The sequence below is a fragment of the Stegodyphus dumicola genome, chromosome 11 (assembly GCF_044657685.1).
Source record: "Stegodyphus dumicola isolate Sdum_Otavi_A_Nest chromosome 11, ASM4465768v1".
NCBI classification, from domain to species: domain Eukaryota; kingdom Metazoa; phylum Arthropoda; class Arachnida; order Araneae; family Eresidae; genus Stegodyphus; species Stegodyphus dumicola.
Genome location: NC_140778.1, coordinates 56,469,398 through 56,489,435, shown reverse-complemented (window position 1 = coordinate 56,489,435; position 20,038 = coordinate 56,469,398).

Genomic DNA, 20,038 nt, shown 5'->3' with positions numbered 1-20,038 from the left:
GTAAGATCAACTTATGAAAGCTTTTTTACCAAACTGGAAATCATTGCATAAGGAGGAAAATTTCCAAAAGCCATTTTTAAATTTTTATAATATGACTAACGATAAGGTATTGCTTTTTGATCAATAACATGGGTTGTTTGAACTAATAAAGAAAAACAGCTGAATGCACATATTAGTAACCTTAAATTGCATCAGTATTACAGCGAGTTAATTCTAAATCACAAAACACTTCTGTAAGACAGTCAGACACAGCTGCTACAAAAAATTTTCTATGGAAGTGGTTGTCTTAGGTGATATTTGATGTCAATGTTATTAAATTACCACTTTTGTTATCATCATAGTGTGATATGCATCTCTCTGTGTATACATTTTGAATCTGAAATAATGCATTCAGCATAGCATATATACTTTAGGGATAATTGGGTGTAAAGAAAAGTCAATAAATACAAATTTATTCGCATACAAAAATAATTGTATGGTTAAAATGTACACAAAATGATGAAAATACATAGTTTTTTTTATTATTAATTACCAGACATAAACAGCGCATAAATCTTAACACTAAGCAGGATTATACTTTAAAAAGAAATCAATAGCAAAAAAAAATCCACAAAATATTAGTTCACTTGAAGCACTACACATCTTAATATCTGCTGCAAGAATGAAAAAGAAACATGTGCCTACATGAGAAGCAACAGAAAGAAATTGGAGAGTATGGTTAAATAATAAAAACCAAATCCTTAATATCATCTACTGACAGAAAGAGAACAAAATGCAAATAAGAAGCAAATTTCTTAAAAGCTAACAATAAAGAAGAGATTAAAATTAGGATGAACTGTCATATTTTTATTGACATAAAACATCAGATGCCACTTGAAATCAAATGTTAAGTGAAGTGGTGCCCCCACCCCAGTATAATTTTTCGATGTAGAGAAATGAAAATCGTAGACAAAACAAAATTTATAAATTTCTTTCCTCCAGACATAAGTTTGTGCTGTTTAGTACAAAATTTAAGACACGCATCTCAGCTGTTCGGAGCAAAATTTTAACGCTGTCTTTGCTTGATCATTGTATATGAAACAACACAGTCAGAGAATATTATAGATATTCAAAGAAGTATTCAGTTGGTATTTCTCTAAGATTACATTACATATATAAGAAAGTGCTTGTGTGGTATAGTATTATAATGTTTATAATAACACACAATTTTTTTACTAAATCAACCCAAGTTTTAAGGCCCGTTTATTCGTATATATATGCACACACAATTAAGTACACAATATATTAAAATAGATATATCACCTAAAAAAGATATATCCCTATGAACAAAACAAAAATTATGGGTCATTCAAATAAATAAAAATTCAGTGATTCTTTTGCTCCCTACGTAATTATTACTTTAAATCGTACATATACAATCAGTAGTCTAATATATATTTTACAATCAGGCATTATTACTACTTAGTCAACAATACAGACATATCTAAATTTTCATTATTGTTTACACTCATTACATGCACAATTGCGGTTTTTTATTTTAACAACAGAAATGAACTAAACATATCAATACTCTTGATCATTGTATCAGCAATATGAGCAAGTTTCTGTGTATCATACAGATTTATTCGCATTGCGCCCAGTCTCGTATACCGCAAAAAAATAAATAAATAAAATAAAATATGAAGGTGAAGGCCCTTTTCCGTTCCGCAAAATTTTCCACAATTCCGCCTAAAACGTAAACAAAGTATCGAGACTTCGTAATCGATTACAAAGTGCAAAGCTATCAGCTAGTCGTCATCGATGGGGAAAGGAGACTCTTGGCCATCCGAAAAAGCGGCGACCGCCTTAATACTATACTATAGACAGACAGACAAAGTAGACAGATGTCTTGTTTTGCACCCGCTAAGTCTTTTTGCACCGATGGGCGAAAAATCAAGCATAGGTGCGAAGGAAAGGTATATAGAAAGAGGGGCAATTTCGTATTTGAGGAGAATAAAAAGGAACTTCGTACATTTTTTACGAGTTCAAAAGGCCAGAAAGAAAAGATGGGACAAAATAAAATTTAAAATAAATGGCCCAAAAATAATAGAGGAGAAATAAAAAGAGCCTATAGAAAGAAAAGGAAAAGAAGTAGAAAATATCCTAAAATACGATTGTGTCCATGAGTGTAGTTAAGGAGTTCATCTGCAAAAATTAGTGTCTTTAAGAAGCAAACTTTAGCTAAGTTAAAAAAAAAAAAAAGGGGGATTGAATTCCTACATGGTAATGTGTATGCCCTTATCTTGAGACCTAACTAGAAAAGACATATATCATCACAAAGATGTACATAATATTTTAACTAAAGTAACATTAAATATTACCGTTCCCAAAAAAATTCATGTATATTTCAGAAAAATAGTAATTGACAAAATTATAAATCCATCATACACATTTTAGAAAAGTGATTTTTCTTTTTACAGTACAAGCAAATCTTATTATAAGCAGGACAGTAGTTGTTGTGAAATGAACTGAAGTAATAACCGGCGCGAGGCGCTGCTGCTTGTGACGTCAGCCTGCGTGCTGAGTTTTTTTTCGAATGTTTTACGTGTGGACGAACGAAAGCTGAGCTCGGAAGAGTGATACTGTTTTGATGGAAATAAAGAATGATTTATTAAGAATTTTTTTGTCTTTATTCATAATGCACCCAGCCTCGGGTAGAGGCAGGCCCGCAACTGAACGAACTGTTTTAAATATATTTGACTTATATATTTTCTGTGTTCTTCGTAACATAGTGGTACCCTCGGTGGGACCGGGTGCTTTGAATTAGAATTTTCCGATTGAACTTTTGTTATTGAATTTCGATTTTGAATATACTTTGAAGATGGATTTGATCGCTTTAAAGGCTCAAAGAAAAGGACTTAGAATTGCGTTTTCGCAAACCTCAAGGAAAACCGAAAGTGAATTAACTAAAGAAGTAAGAGATTTGAAAATACTTTCGATTTTGAAGTGTCAACTTTGTGATAAATTCCAGAGACTTGACGTATGCCAGAGTGCTATATCGCAGCAAATTCTGCAGACTGAAGATGGAGAAAAATTATTTAGTGATGATTTTCAAGAAGCGGAGAATTATCGAGATAAGTTTCTAGAACAGTGTGCTCAAATAGATGCGGAAATACAAGCCTCTTCTCCTTCAAATAATTCCGAATCTAGGAAATTTAAATTGCCTAAAATTGAGCTTAAAAAATTCAGTGGTGAAGCTAAAGATTACCTGACTTTTTGGAGTCAGTTCCAGAAAATCCACGATGACAAAAGTATCGCGGATGAAGATAAAATGCAGTATTTATTGCAGGCCATGGAACCCAAATCGAAAGCAGAACGCCTAGTCCTTAGCTTCCCGGCAACGGCAGCTAATTATCCTAAAGCCATCGAACAACTAAAAGAGCGCTTTGGACGCGAAGATTTACTTGTGCAAATCTATGTGAGAGACTTGTTAAGCCTAGTGATGAAGAACGCTGTAACCGGAAGAGCAAAAACGGATCTACCCTCCCTGTATGATGAACTAGAAGGAAAATTGCGAGCGTTGGAAAGTTTGGGAAGAACCCAAGAAAAATATGGGGATTTTTTGACCCCCTTAGTGGAAAGTTGCTTACCAGAAGAAGTACTGATGGCATGGGAAAGAAGCAGAAATCACGACTCCATTGAAACTAAAGGGAATCGATCTTTGAAATATTTAATGAATTTCTTAAAACAGGAAGTTAAGGGGGAAGAGATGGTTCTCCTCGCAAGAACTGGTTTCGCTTCCCAACAGAACCATCGAAAGAAAGATTATAACCACGAACAGGTAAAGCAAAATGATCCCGTAACAGCATCAGCTCTAGTAAGTCTTGAGAATTCAGGTAAGAGTGTTCCGAACTGTAATTTTTGTGAAAAGAAACATTTTAGTGAAAAATGTTACTCTGCAAAAAAAATGACTTTAGCTGAAAAACAACAATTGTTGTTGAAAAAAGGTGCTTGTTTTTCTTGTCTGAAAAGAGCGAGTCATATTAGTAAATTTTGTCCTTTCAAAGGTAAGTTAAGTTGTTCTATTTGCAAAAGTTGTAATCATTTTGATGTAATGTGTAATCAAAAGCTAAAAAATAATGATCAGATAAATGTTTCAAAAGAGAGTTCTCTTTCTAACTGTAGCAGAAGCGAAACTGTATTTTTGCAAACGCTTTGCGTTCGAATTCGGTGTCAAGGTCGCGAGAAAATTATTCGCTGCATAATTGATAGTGGAAGCCAAAGTAGCTACGTTAGTGAAAATATGATGAGTCAGCTTATAGCATCTCCACTTCGGGAGGAGACAGTTATACATGCACTGTTTGGGGGGGACGAAACGAAACCTAAACAACATGAAGTGTTTTCGGTCGAGGTCAGCAATTTAAAAGGAACATTCGCATGTAGTTTTGAGGCATTATCGGAAAAAAAGATTTGCGGTTTTATTCCTAAGGTTAAGGATAAAGAGATTTTGAATGAATTAAAAGAAAAAGAAATCGAATTTTCGGATCCATTGCGAAAGGAAATTGAAATTAACCTTTTAATCGGAGCAGATGTTATAGGAAAGTTATTGACGGGAAATTCTATTGAATTACAGTCCGGGGTAACGGCTGTCGAAACGAAACTTGGGTGGACGGTATTTGGCAAACGAAATTCGGGTGAAAAGGATAATATTTTGAAAACATTTTCAATGCATGTCAGGAGAATTCCTCTGAATGAGTTATGGGAACTTGAAAAAATAGGAATATGCGCTCCAAACGAAACTGTTAAAATGAATGAAAGTTTTAATTTATCTGAATTTGAGAACAAAATGAAAATTCTTCCAAATGGAAGATATGAAGTAGAACTTCCGTGGAAATGTGATACGACACATTTAACCGATAATAAAGAATTATCCTGGAAAAGGTATCAAAAGATGATCTATAAACTCAGATGTAGTAAATTTTTCGATGATTATCAAAATGTGTTCAAAGAATGGGAAAGGTTGAATATTATTGAACGCGTACCAGAAAACGAATTGAATAATGAATGTCATTATTTGCCGCATAGGCCTGTAATCAAATTAGGAAGTGAAACCACGAAAATTCGTCCTGTTTTTGACGCTTCTGCATCTGAGAAAGGGAGACTCTCTTTGAACGAATGTCTGTGTAAAGGAATAAATCTTATTGAATTAATACCTGATATTATAGATCGTTTTAGAATGTATCCGATTGGTATTAGTGCCGATATTGAAAAGGCTTTTTTAATGTTATCCGTCGCATCTAAAGATAGAGATTTTCTCAGATTTTTTTTCCCATGCAATGAAGAGAAATTAATTTATAGGCATTGCAGAGTTGTGTTTGGAGTTTCTTCGAGCCCCTACTTGTTGAACGCATCTATAATGCATCTATTAGAAAACTGTCCACGTCAATATAGTGAAGTTGCTCAAAAATTGAAATCGTCATTTTATGTGGATAATTGTTTATCTAGTGTTTTTAGTATTGATGAACAGTTTATGTTTATTGAACATTCCAAATTAATCATGTCAAATGGATGTTTTAACTTGCGCGGTTTTGAAAGCAATGTGGCTGGTACAAATGTTGACAAACATTCAGGGGATACTTCCGTTTTGGGGGTAATTTGGAATTTGGATAATGATACGCTGAGGTGCTGCACAGACACAGATACATTGACCTGTGATACAAAAATCACAAAGAGGACAATTTTGGCAATTGTGCAGACAATTTTTGATCCTATTGGTTTAATAACGCCAACTACATTGCTTCCAAAACTGTTGTTGCAAAAATTGTGGAAAGTGAAAATTGCATGGGATGATGAATTGTCTCCGAATGATGTAAATATATTTTTGAACTGGTTTAAAGAACTTAATGTTTTGAAAGATGTTACTTTGCCTCGATACTTGTTTATCAATGACACGTCTGAACTACATGTATTTGTGGATGCTTGCAAGGGGGCGTATGCAGCGTGCGTCTTTGTTCGATCAATATTTAATTCTGAAGTAAAAATAAATCTCGTACGGGCGAAGTCTAGAGTATCGCCTTTGAAATCTTTAAGCATTCCTCGCTTAGAATTAATGGCCTGTTGTATAGGTTCTAGACTTGCAAATTCTATTATCAAAGCTCTCAGTTTGCCCGATTTAAAAGTTACCTTCTGGTCTGATTCAACCACTGCCCTTTGGTGGATAACAGAGCAAGGAAATTGGTCCGTTTTCGTCGAAAATAGGGTTAAAGAGATTCGAGAGTTGACGCGAGGTCATTCATGGAGACATATCCCAGGGAAACTAAATATTGCCGACTTGTTGTCGCGCGGATGTTTTGCGAAGCAAATGCTTCGGTCTAGATGGTGGGAAGGCCCCTTGTGGTTACGAGAAAGCCCTGAAAACTGGCCCACTGGTGAGATTATTTATTTGCATGAAGAAGTAGAATTGGAGAGGAAAAAGATAAAAAGAGTGAATATTGATCTATCAAAAGACGCACCCCCTTGGCATCGAATCAGTGTATCCAATTATGATAAAATGATTAGAGTATTTGCATGGATATTTAGATTTGTAAATAATTGTAAAGGTGGTTCTGAAAAGAATGGAAAGATTGAACTTTCACAGTATGAAATTGAAAATTCTGAGAAAAATTTAATTCGTTTGGTTCAAAATTATTATCTGACTGATAAGAAATCTTATAATTTTATTGAAACGCTCATTGATGATGATGGTATTCTAAGAGTTAAAACGAGAATACTAAATAGAGATGACTATGAATCTTTTCTGTATCCAATACTGTTACCAGAAAAATGTGATTTTACTAAGTTATTAATCAGAAATGTGCATAATAAGAACTGTCATGCTGGTCTTCAGATGATGCAATGCATATTACGAGAAAGATTTTGGATAGTCAGAGCTAGAAAGGCCATTAAAAATGTCCTCTTTAACTGTATCGTTTGTAAAAGATTTAAAACTAAGGCCATGTCAAGCGAACCGACACCTCTGCCGCCAGACCGAGTTACGGATTGTGCGCCATTTGAAATCATAGGGATTGATTTGGCCGGACCGCTGTTTTTAAAAAATGGAGGAAAGGTGTGGATCGCGCTGTTCACCTGCGCTGTGTACCGTGCCATTCACCTTGAACTCGTAAATTCTCTTTCTACTGATGCGTTTCTCCTGGCGCTTCGACGATTTGTTGCTAGGCGCGGACGCCCTAGAATAATCTATAGTGATAACGGGACAAATTTTCGGGGTGCGTCTAATGATTTATCAAAACTAAATTGGACTAAAGTAGTAAAGGAAACGGGAACTGAAAGTATAATCTGGAAATTTATTCCACCTACTGCAGCTTGGTGGGGTGGCTGGTGGGAGAGGTTGGTTCGTACAGTAAAAGAATTGTTAAAACGTACTTTAGGTAAAACAGTGTTATCATCTGAAGAACTTTGTACTATTATTTGTGATTGTGAAACTATAATTAATTCTAGACCCTTAACTTATGTTTCTGAAGATCCGCAAGAATTAGTACCTCTGACACCCGCCATGTTTCTTATCGAGAACAGAAATTCCAATGTTGAAGATCTTGATGAATTAAATTCGTCAAGTCTTAATAAGAGATTAAAGTATAGAACTAAATTGTTAAATGATCTGAGACAACGATTTAGAAAAGAATACCTTAGTCAACTGGTTCAAAAGCATAATGAAAAGCGATCTCGGGAACCTGTTGTAGGAGAAATAGTACTGATGGGGGATGATAACAGAAAACGTTTATTTTGGCCTTTAGCCCGAATTACAGAATTGATCCCTGGACGTGATGGAAAGATTCGTACGGTTAAACTTAAGACCCGGCATGGAATAGTTATACGACCAATACAACGCATCTTTCCTCTGGAGATACAGTCCAATGATAGAAACATAATTCCTGATAAGAAACTGGGTGCAGAGGAATCTAATTCTAGTGCTGGGTGTACGTTAAAAAAGAGTATTGCACCTGATAAAATGGTGATGCAACAATATTCCTCCTCTGGACGACTTGTAAAAGTTCCAAAAAGACTTGATCTTTTAAATAATGTTTGTTATGAGTTTGAGACTCAACCTGAGTCTCAAGGGGGGGGAGGATGTTGTGAAATGAACTGAAGTAATAACCGGCGCGAGGCGCTGCTGCTTGTGACGTCAGCCTGCGTGCTGAGTTTTTTTTCGAATGTTTTACGTGTGGACGAACGAAAGCTGAGCTCGGAAGAGTGATACTGTTTTGATGGAAATAAAGAATGATTTATTAAGAATTTTTTTGTCTTTATTCATAATGCACCCAGCCTCGGGTAGAGGCAGGCCCGCAACTGAACGAACTGTTTTAAATATATTTGACTTATATATTTTCTGTGTTCTTCGTAACAGTAGTATAACTTATGAAAAGTTCCACATTTTCTACATGGTTTTGGATTATTGTACTTATTTCCTTGATAGTTTGAAGAAGATTTAGTACTTTGTTGCTTTTGTTTTACATGAAAGTCTTTCTTACAAGGCTGACGTTTTTCCTCTGAAGGTCGAAATTTATTACGTTTGATAGCTTCTATTTTATTTTCTTCAGTTAAAGTTTTCAGCTGAAGTTCTGCTAATTCAGAAGCTTTACACATTTTAATACATTTCTCCAATGTTAACTGATCTTCCCTTAATAATCTATCTTTGAGATTTTTATTTAGAATTCCACTTACTATTCTATCCCTTATTAAACTATCTTTTAATTCTGCAAATCCACAGTTGCTACTTAATTTCTTTAAATCGGTTAAGAAATCATCAAACGATTCACCTACATGTTGTGTTCGACAGAAAATATATGTCTATCAACACTTTCGTTTGCTTTCAATATGCAAAAATTTTCGAAAGCTTCAATTACTTTATCAACATCCTTCTTATCTTCTTCACTTAAATTAAAAGTATTAAATTTTTCAAGTGCTTCTCCACCAATTATATGCAATAAAATAGCTACTTTAATTTCAGGTGATTTAGTAATACCACCAGACTCTAACATATAAATTTGGAATTTTATTTTCCATTTCTTCCAGTTTTCGCTTAAATTTCCTTCGAAACTTAGATTACTTGGTGGCTTTAATCCATCCATATTTAATTTAGGACTTTAAATAGTTTATATATACGTATTGTTGCGTGCGTACGGGTTCGTTATGAAATGAATGCACAAATCCGTTGAAAAATGAACAAAAATTTATTATTATCACAACAAAAAAATGCTTAAATTTTCTCAAATTATCATGCAGTATTACAATATCTCACAGTAGTTATCTTTTAACTACTCAAATGTCTAATAGAACGTAATTCAAAACAGCTAAAGAACGCTAATCCGCGAATTCGATACAATCAACAAGAGCAGTTTTTCTAAACAACAACAAACTAAGCAACAACTACGAACTGAGATGTTTTCCTCCTTTTATAAGCTTTTAAAATCACGCACTAGAATTTTCCAGTACTTTCTCGAAATCAAAAAGAGATATTTATTTATTTAATGCACGCGCTCTTGTATTTTTAATTTTCCGGTTTAGCTTTCTTCTTTTAATATTCGTCACGCGCTGCACTATGCGGGAAATAAAACCAATTAATTTATAATTGAACAAACATTAGCTGTTTAAGTACCAAATTCGTAACACTGCCCCCTTCCCAAGGACTGCACGTCCCAGGCAGTACAATCCCTACACTGGAAGCCAAACTTACAACTAAAGCATGAATGCAATAATAAAACAAATCAAATACAAAATACAAATCAAATGCAAAATACAAATCAATTACTAAATACACATTTAGAAGCAAAAAAGGACCATAGTCTTACACTATTTACAATTATTTACATTACGTACTATGGCCATAGTAATGAGCTAACTTGTCGTAATGAACGACTTTAGGTTTAGAGTTCGAAGACTTACGGAGACGTCATTCAGTCTGTTCAGCACTGTACAGTCGGTCACAAAAGTATTCGAACACCGGTACCCATTCAGAAAATTTACTTTTCCGTTGAGAAACAAAATTGTCTCCAGAGTCCATCTTGGTTCGATAGGAAAAAGAAAAGGATGGCTCATGTCCAAAATTGGCTAGGTGCATGAAACAAAATACAACATGACCTATCTGGGTGAGATGGGAAACAAAATGGCTGCTCACGTGATCCATTATTGCGCTCAGAGAAAACGCAAAGTGTGGCTGCGGCTCGTCTCGGTTCGCGAAGAGTGAAAACCCAAAACGGTCTGCAGTGTCTATCTTTGTTGGATGAGAAAACAAAAGGATGGCTCATGTCCAATTTATTTAGGTGTGGGAAAACATATAACGTGACCTATCTGGGTGAGATGTCTCCAGCGATCCAGTATAGACATTTCTCCATCTGCAATAGGTGACATCTATAAACAATTCCATTGAAATGTCCTCGAAATATAAGAAACAGCTAGCTCGTGAAATTGTAAGGTATTCCGAAAGAATTCCACTTCTTGAAGAAGGAAAAACACCCTAGATGCAGATGAGGTAGAGAGAGAAAAAGCATGTTGCACCATGGAGAGCCCGCACGGTTCTGAACAGAAAACGTGGAATGCTTTTATAGAAAAGAGTTGAAAGTGAAAGTAAAAGCCGATTGGAAATTTTTCAATTGGTTGCCGACTGGGAAAAAATTTTCAGAGCTCAGAAAAAAAATTCTGAGATGTAAAAAAAAAAAAAAAAAAAAAAAAAAAAAAAAAAAAAAAAACTTTTTCTTAATTTTTATCATGTCTTCTAGACATGATAAAAATTAACCCTACCCCCCTTTTGTGTGGGAATGTTGTCTCACTGTTTCTAAAAATAGACCATGACTCATTCTAGGAATTATATGTTTTAGAAAGGATGACTCATAGTCTTTGGGTTTCTCCATTCCAAAGTAAATAAAGTGAAGACATCAAATTAATAGAAAAAAAGGAAGAGTTTTTTTTTTTTTTCAGCTCTGGAAATACTTTTCCCATTCAACAGCCAAGAAATATTTCCAGCCAATACAATTTCATTTTTCCTTTCACTTTCAATTCATTTCTTATATCTATAAGAACATTTCATGTTTCTGTTCAGATCAGTGTGGGTTGTTCAAGACGCAGCAACTCTACTCCATCCCACAACCAGGAAAAAAACAGCCCACTCAATCGCTGAAATGGATTAAAAATAAATTCTTTCATACATTTTTAAACCTCAAGAGTGTTAGGTGTCATGGAAAGAGCCTTTTTTTCCCTGAGCTCTAAGAAAATGTTTCCCAGCAGACTCAATCGCTGAAATGGATTAAAAATAAATTCTTTCATACATTTTTAAAGCTTAAGCGTGTTAGCTGTCATGGAAAGAGCCTTTTTTCCCCTGAGCTCTGAGAAAATGTTTCCCAGCAGACTCAATCGCTGAAATGGATTAAAAATAAATTCTTTCATACATTTTTAAAGCTTAAGCGTGTTAGTTCTCATGGAAAGAGCCTTTTTTTCCCCTGAGCTCTAAGAAAATGTTTCCCAGTCCACTCAATCGCTGAAATGGATTAAAAATAAATTCTTTCATATATTTTTAATGCTCAAGCGTGTTAACTGTCATAGAAAGGGCCTTTTTTTTCCAGCCCACTCAATCGCTGAAATGGATTAAAAATAACTTCTTTCATACATTTTTAAAGCTCAAGCGTGTTCGCTGTCATAGAGCTGCAGATGAGGTAGAGAGAGAAAAAGCATGTTGCACCATGGAGAGCCCACACGGTTCTGAACAGAAAACGTGGAATACTTTTATAGAAAAGAGTTGAAAGTGAAAGTAAAAGCCGATTGGAAATTTTTCACTTGGTTGCCGACTGGGAAAAAATTTTCAGAGCTCAGAAAAAAATTATGAGATGTAAAAAAAAAAAAAAAAAAAAAAAAAAAAAAAACTTTTTGTTAATTTTTATCATTTCTTCTAGACATGATAAAAATTAACTCTACCCCCTTTTGTGTGGGAATGTTGTCTCACTGTTTCTAAAAATAGACCAAGACTCATTCTAGGAATTATATGTTTAAGAAAGGATGAGTCATGGTCTTTGGGTTTCTCCATTCCAAAGTAAACAAAGTGAAGACATCAATTTAATAGAAAAAAAAGGAAGAGTTTTTTTTTGTTTTTTTTTTTTTTTTTTTTTTTTTTGTTTTTTTTTCAGCTTTGGAAATATTTTTCCCCTTCAACAGCCAAGAAATATTTCCAGCCAATACAATTTCATTTTTACTTTCACTTTCAATTCATTTCTTATATCTATAAAAACATTTCATGTTTCTGTTCAGATCAGTGTGGGTTGTTCAAGATGCAACATCTCTACTCCATTCCACAACCACGAAGAAAAGATGTTCTTTCATGAGGAATTTTTTTGGCTTTCGTAAACAATGATGACATGATGATTGTGATACATTTGTTTTCTCATGTCCCATGATTGAACTCAGAATTATTTCCAGAACTCTGAGAATTTTTCCTAGTCAGCTCGATGAACAAAATTTCGTATATTTATTTTTTAAGCCACTCGAGTTTCGACTCCCCATCCGTGTGTGCTGTGCATTCAACCTAGACACACATTCCCTGAGCTCTAAGAAAATTTTCCGAGCCCACTCAATCGCTGAAATGGATTAAAAAAAATTCTTTCATACATTTTTAAAGCTCAAGCGTGTTAGCTCTCATGGGAAGAACCTTTTTTCCCTGAGCTCTAAGAAAATGTTTCCCAGCCCACTCAATCGCTGAAATGGATTAAAAATAAATTCGTTCCTATATTTTTAAAGCTCAAGCATGTTAGCTCTCATGAAAAGTGCCTTTTTTTCCCCCAGCCCACTCAATAGCTGAAATGAATTAAAAAGAAATTCTTTCATACATTTTTAAAGCTCAAGAGTGTTAGTTCGCATGGAAAGAGCATTTTTTTCCCCTGTGCTCTAAGAAAATGTTTCCCAGTCCACTCAATCGCTGAAATGGATTAAAAATAACTTCTTTCATACATTTTTAAAGCTCAAGCGTGTTAGCTGTCATAGAAACTGAAATTTATGTCATGGTTTGTGTCTCACACGTCGTCAACGGTATGGTTTGAGGTGTCTTTCAATATCATGACATCTCCTTTCAAATAGGATTTTTCTTAAACTATGTTAAAATCTTGTTGCATCCAAACCACGGATGGGAAATTCTGATTCATGGATGGATCATCCAATTTCGCTAGAACCTGATAAACGGTTGCTGATGAAATCCAAACGAGGGGTCCTAGCTTTTCAAAAGGGAAATATTTTCCCTTAAACAGAAGAATGATTTCTATTCTGTGAGACATTAAAAAGTGGAAAGGAACTTGTGTTCACAGAAGCTCTTTCTAGAAGAATGTTCCTGGGTCCAGATGAGATAGAGAAAGAGAAAAAGCATGCTGCACCTTGGATAGCCCGCACGGTTCTGAATAGAAAACGTGGAATACTTTTATAGAAAAGCGATGAAAGTGAAAGTAAAAGCCAAATCGTCTTCGCTGAAAAATTTTCACTTGGTTGCCGATTGGGAAAAAATTTTCACAGCTCAGAAAAAAAAATCTGAGATGTAAAAAAAAAAAAAAAAAAAAAACTTTTTGTTAATTTTTATCATGTCTTCTAGACATGATGAAAATTAACCCTACCCCCCTTTTGTGTGGGAATGTTGTCTCACTGTTTCTAAAAATAGACCATGACTCATTCTAGGAATTATATGTTTTATGTTTTAGAAAGGATGAGTCATAGTCTTTGGGTTTCTCCATTCCAAAGTAAACAAAGTGAAGACATCAATTTAATAGAAAAAAAGAAAGAGTTTTTTTTTCAGCTTTGGAAATATTTTTCCCATTCAACAGCCAAGAAATATTTCCAGCCAATACAATTTCATTTTTACTTTCACTTTCATTTCATTTCTTATATCTATAAAAACATTTCATATTTCTGTTCAGATCAGTGTGGGTTGTTCAAGATGCAGAAACTCTACTCCATCCCACAACCAGGAAAAAAAGATGTTCTTTCATGAGGAATTCTTTTGGCTTTCGAAAACAATGATGACATGATGATTGTAATACATTTCTGTTCTCATGTCCCATGCTTGAACTCAGAATTATTTCCAGAACTCTGAGAATTTTTCCTAGTCCACTCGATGACCCAAATTTCGTATATTTATTTAGGCTACTCGAGTTTCGACTACCCATCCGCGTGTGCTGTGAATTCAACCTGGACACACATTCCCTGAGCTCTAAGAAAATTTTCCGAGCCCACTCAATCGCTGAAATGGATTTAAAATAAATTGTTTCATACATTTTTAAAGCTCAAGAGTGTTAGGTGTCATGGAAAGAGCCTTTTTTTCCCCTGAGCTCTAAGAAAATGTTTCCCAGCCCCCTCAATCGCTGAAATGGATTAAAAATAAATTCTTTCATATTTTTAAAGCTCAAGAGTGTTAGGTATCATGGAAAGAGCTTTTTCTTTCCACAGCCCACTCAATCGCTGAAATGGATTAAAAACAAATTCTTTGATACATTTTTAAAGCTCAAGCGTGTTAGCTGTCATAGAAAGGGCCTTTTTTTCCCCAGCCCACTCAATCGCTGAAATGGATTTAAAACAAATTCTTTGATACATTTTTAAAGCTCAAGCGTGTTAGCTGTCATAGAAAGGGCCTTTTTTCCCCAGCCCACTCAATCGTTGAAATGGATTAAAAATAAATTCTTTCATACATCTTTAAAGCTCAAGCGTGTTAGCTGTCATGGAAAGAGCCTTTTTTATCCCAGCCCACTCAATCGCTGAAATGGATTAAAAATAAATTCTTTCATATATTTATTTAAGCTACTCGAGTTTAAAGCTCAAGCGTGTTAGCTGTCATGGAAACTGAAATTTATGTCACGGTTTGTGTGTCACACGTCGTCAACGGTATGATTTGAGGTGAAAATTGAAAACCCGGTATAAAAAATCTCTTTAACTTCACTTTAGAAGAAGATGTGGGATAGAGGGATTTCGTCATGGGAAAATGTCTTTCAATGTCTTTCAATGTCCGTCATGGGAAAATGTCTTTCAATATCATGTCATTTCCTTTCAAATAGGATTGAAGGATTTTTCTTAAACTATGTTGAAATCTTGATGCATAAAAACCACGGATGGGAAATTCTGATTTATGGATGGATCATCCAATTTCGCTAGACCCTGATAAACGGTTGCTGATGAAATCCAAACGAGGGGTCCTAGCTTTTCAAATGGGAAACATTTTCCCCTAAACAGAGGAATGATTTCTATTCTGTGAGAAGTCAAAAATTGGAAAAAAGCTTGTGTTCACAGAAGCTCTTTCTAGAAGAGTGGTCCTGGGTCCAGATGAGGTAGAGAGAGAAAAAGCATGTTGCACCTTGGACAGCCCGCACAGTTCTGAACAGAAAACGTAGAATACTTTTATAGAAAAGTGTTGAAAGTGAAAGTAAAAGGCCAATCGTCTTGGCTGGAGAATTTTCACTTGGTTGCCGACTGGGAAAAAATTTTCAAAGCTCAGAAAAAAAAATTGTGATGTAAAAAAAAAAAAAAACGGACTTTAAAACCTGTTTTCAGCATATAGCTATACAAATTGGAAGGAAAAAAAATAAAAAAAAAGACATCTTTTTTTTTCGGGGGGGAAGGCAGTGAATTTGTATAGGAATATACTGCAAACGGACTTTAAAGCCTGTTTTCAGCATATAGCTATACAAATTGGAAGGTAAAAGAAATTAAAAAAAGACATCTTTTTTTTTTTCAGGAAATTAAGTGAATTTGTATAGGAATATACTACAAACTGACTTTAATGGCTGTTTTCAGTATATAGCTATACAAATTGGAAGGTAAAAAAAAAATAAAAAAAAGATATCTTTTTTGGGGAAAAGGAGTGAATTTGTATAGAAATATACTACAAGAACATCAAGAAAAGAACATCATGGGTCCAAGAATTGAAACTGAAAGTCCAAAAACGAAATGTTAACGACTGGGAAGAAAATTTTCAAAGCTGAAAAAAGATTTAAAAAAAAAATGTCCTTTTTTTTCTTAATTGGATGTCTTCATTCTTTTGACCTTGTAGAAATAAAAAAAGTGAAGACATCCAATTAAGAAAGAAAAAAGGAAGGTTTTTTTTTTTTTTAATGTGTAAAATTTTTCCAGAGCTCTGAGAATTTTTCCCAGTCGGTTTCTAGAAGCAACTCGTTAGTGTATTGAAACCACTTGCGTTTCAGTTTCAGATCAGTCTGTGCTGTGCACTCAACGTGGATACACGCTTCTCACTCTCCTGGGAAGAGCTTCTGTGAAGGTATGTGAACATTTTTTTCTTACTCTTTTGTATTTCATAGACTACAAATATTTATTGAGTCACCCATTTTATTGAAATGTATTCTTATTTCCTTTCAATACTTTGAGGTAGGGTAATATTTTTCCCCCTGCTACTGTTTTTGTTTTTCAAGGCTAGAAATGTTTTACTCAATAGCTGTTTTTATAGAAAACATGCTATTATTTCGTATACTGATATATTTTGTGAAACTTTAACAAATTCCTTTCAAGAAGCCAAGATCTCGTGATCCACAGCTGGCTAGACCCGTCAGTGTAATCGGATCATGATTGTTCCATCATATACTGATATATTTTGTGAAACTTTAACAAATTCCTTTCAAGAAGCGAAGATCTCGTGATCCACAGCTGGCTAGATACGTCAGTGTAATCGGATCACGATTGTTCCATCATATACTGATATATTTTGTGAAACTTTAACAAATTCCTTTCAAGAAGCCAAGATCTCGTGATCCACAGCTGGCGAGATACGTCAGTGTAATCGGATCACGATTGTTCCATCATATACTGATATATTTTGTGAAACTTTAACAAATTCCTTTCAAGAAGCCAAGATCTTGTGATCCACAGCTGGCTAGATACGTCAGTGTAATTGGATCACGATTGTTCCATCCTATACTGATATATTTTGTGAAACTAACAAATTCCTTTCAAGAAGCCAAGATCTCGTGATCCACAGCTGGCTAGACTCGTCAGTTTAATTGGATCACGATTGTTCCATCATATACTGATATATTTTGTGAAACTTTAACAAATTCCTTTCAAGAAGCCAAGATCTCGTGATCCACAGCTGACTCCATTAGTCAGGAAAAACGGATCACGATTTTATCAATCGTATACTGACATATTTTGTGAAACTTTAACAAATCCCTTTCAACAGGGCAAGATCTCGTGATCCATAGCTGGCTAGAGCAGTCAGGATCAATGGATCACGATGGTTCCCTCGTATACTGATATATTTTGTGAAACTTTAACAAGGCAAGATCTCGTGATCCACAGCTGGCTAGACTAGTCAGGATTAGCGGATCACGATTTTATCAATCGTATACTTATATATTTTGTGAAACTTCTTTAACAAATCCTTTTCAAGAAGGCAAGATCTCGTGATCCACAGCTGGCTAGAGCAGTCAGTATAATCGGATCACGACTGTTCCCTCGTATACTGATATATTTTGTGAAATTTTAACAAATGACTTTCAAGAAGGCAAGATCTCGTGATCCAAAACTGACTCAATCAGTCAGGATTAACGGATCACGATTGTTCCATTGTATACTGATATATTTTGTGAAACTTCTTTAACAAATGACTTTAAAGAAGGCAAGATCTCGTGATCCACAGCTGACTAGACTTGTCAGAATTAACGGATCACGATAGTTCCATTGTATACTAATATATTTTGTGGAACTTTAACAAATTGTTTTCAACAAGGCAAGATCCTGTGATCCACAGCTGACTCAATCAGTCAGGATTAACGGATCACGATTGTTCCATTGTATACTGATATATTTTGTAAAACTTCTTTAACAAATGACTTTCAAGAAGGCAAGATCATGTGATTCAATAGAATTGTTCAATCGTATACCTGGCATATTATGATAAAACAACAGAATGATCCAATTTTGAATACGATCCCAGCTAGCTCTTCTAAAGTTCAGAAAGGTTAAGAGATTCTCAAAGAATTCTTCTTTAGAACATCTTGGATTCCCAATTAATGTAGAGAGGGAGACGTGTTGCCTTTTCAACAGCCCACAGTGTTTTGAACAGAAACTCGAAATACTTTTATAGAAAAGAGAAGATTTGAAAGTGAAAGTCGAAAAACGAAATGAGATCGGCTGGGAAAATATTTTCAGAGCTCAGAAAAAAATTCTGAGATGTAAAAAAAAAAAAAAACCTCTTTTTGTTAATATTTATCATGTCTTCTAGACATGATAAAATTAACTCCCTTCTCTTTTTGTCTGGGAATGTTGTCTCACTCTTTCTAAAAATAGACTATGACTCATTCTTGTGGAATTCTGTTGGGATTTTACTTTCGATTGGCTTTTGACTTTGTTTCAATTCCCCAGTCATCTATAAAAGCATTCCGCGTTTCACTTCAGATCCGTGTGGGCTGTGGAAGAGGCAACACGTCTCTCTCTTTACCCAATCTTATGATATTCTTTAAGAATTTCTTAGCCATTTGTCAAAGAACGGGACTATAATTGAAGAATTTATGAATTTGGGAACATGTCACCATGGCAAATCTAAAATCTTGGAAGTGGATACTGGAAAGCCCCGCTCTGATTATAATTCTGAGTTCTAGCATGGGACATTTTTTAAATCAATAAGCTAAACTATTTTTCTAGTCTCATATTCTCTCGTGACTAGGGTTCCAGATTTGGGTAGAGAGAGACATGTTGCCTCATCAAAAGCCCGCACTGTTCTGAACAGAAACGTGGAATGCTTTTATAGAAAAGTGAAGAGTTGAAAGTGAAAGTCGAAAAACGAAATGGGATCGGCTAGGAAATATTTCTCAGAGCTCAGAAAAAAAATCTGAGATGTAAAAAAAAAAAAAAAACTTTTTGTTAATTTTTATCATGTCTTCTAGACATGATAAAAATTAACTCCCTTCTCTTTTTTCTGGGAATGTTGTCTCCCACTTTCTAAAAATAGACAATGACTCATTCTTTCTAAAGAATAGAATTCCAAGAAAAGATTGGATGAGTCATGGTCTATTTTTAGAAAGTGGGAGACAACATTCCCATACAAAAGGGGGGTGAGTTAATTTTATCATGTCTAGAAGACATGAAAAGTCGTTTTTCGACTTTCACTTTCAACACTTCTCTTTTCTATAAAAGTATTTCGAGTTTCTGTTCAGAACACTGTGGGCTGATGAAAAGGTAACACGTCTCCCTCTCTACATTAATTGGGAATCCAAGATGTTCTAAAGAAGAATTCTTTGAGAATCTTCTAACCTTTCTGAACTTTAGAAGAGCTAGCTGGATATTTCTTCATTTCTTTTTTCAAGTATGGGTTCAAAGGATTCTTTTAAATAGTTGCAAGTAAGACGTTGTATCATTTTCTGTTGATCATGAATCTATTAAAAAAATTTCAATGCCTAGTTTTAGGGCTACCTATACCCAACATGATTCATATGTTTTACTCTACGTTTTAGATAAGACCCTCTCTTAAAAACATGATTTTCCTATTCAAAGTTGAAATGAGTTTCCAAAAGCTTGATCCTTTAAAAAAAACATGTGTGTTTGTGTAGGTGTGGTGGGACGGTTAGCTTTCTTTCTTACGAGATAGTCATCTCCACGAGATGTGTTTTGGATATCTTCTCCAGTCTCTCTCTTTACCCAATCTCATGATATTCTTTAAGAATTTCTTAGCCATTTGTCAAAGAACGGGACTATAATTGAAGAATTTATGAATTTGGGAACATGTCACCATGGCAAATCTAAAATCTTGGCACTGGATATTGGAAAGCCCCGCTCTGATTATAATTCTGAGTTCTAGCATGGGACATTTTTTAAATCAATAAGCTAAACTATTTTTCTAGTCTCATATTCTCTCGTGACTAGGGTTCTAGATTTGGGTAGAGAGAGACATGTTGCCTCATCAATAGCCCGCACTGTTCTGAACAGAAACGTGGAATGCTTTTATAGAAAAGTGAAGAGTTGAAAGTGAAAGTCGAAAAACGTAATGGGATCGGCTAGGAAAAATTTCTCAGAGCTCAGAAAAAAAAAATTCTGAGAT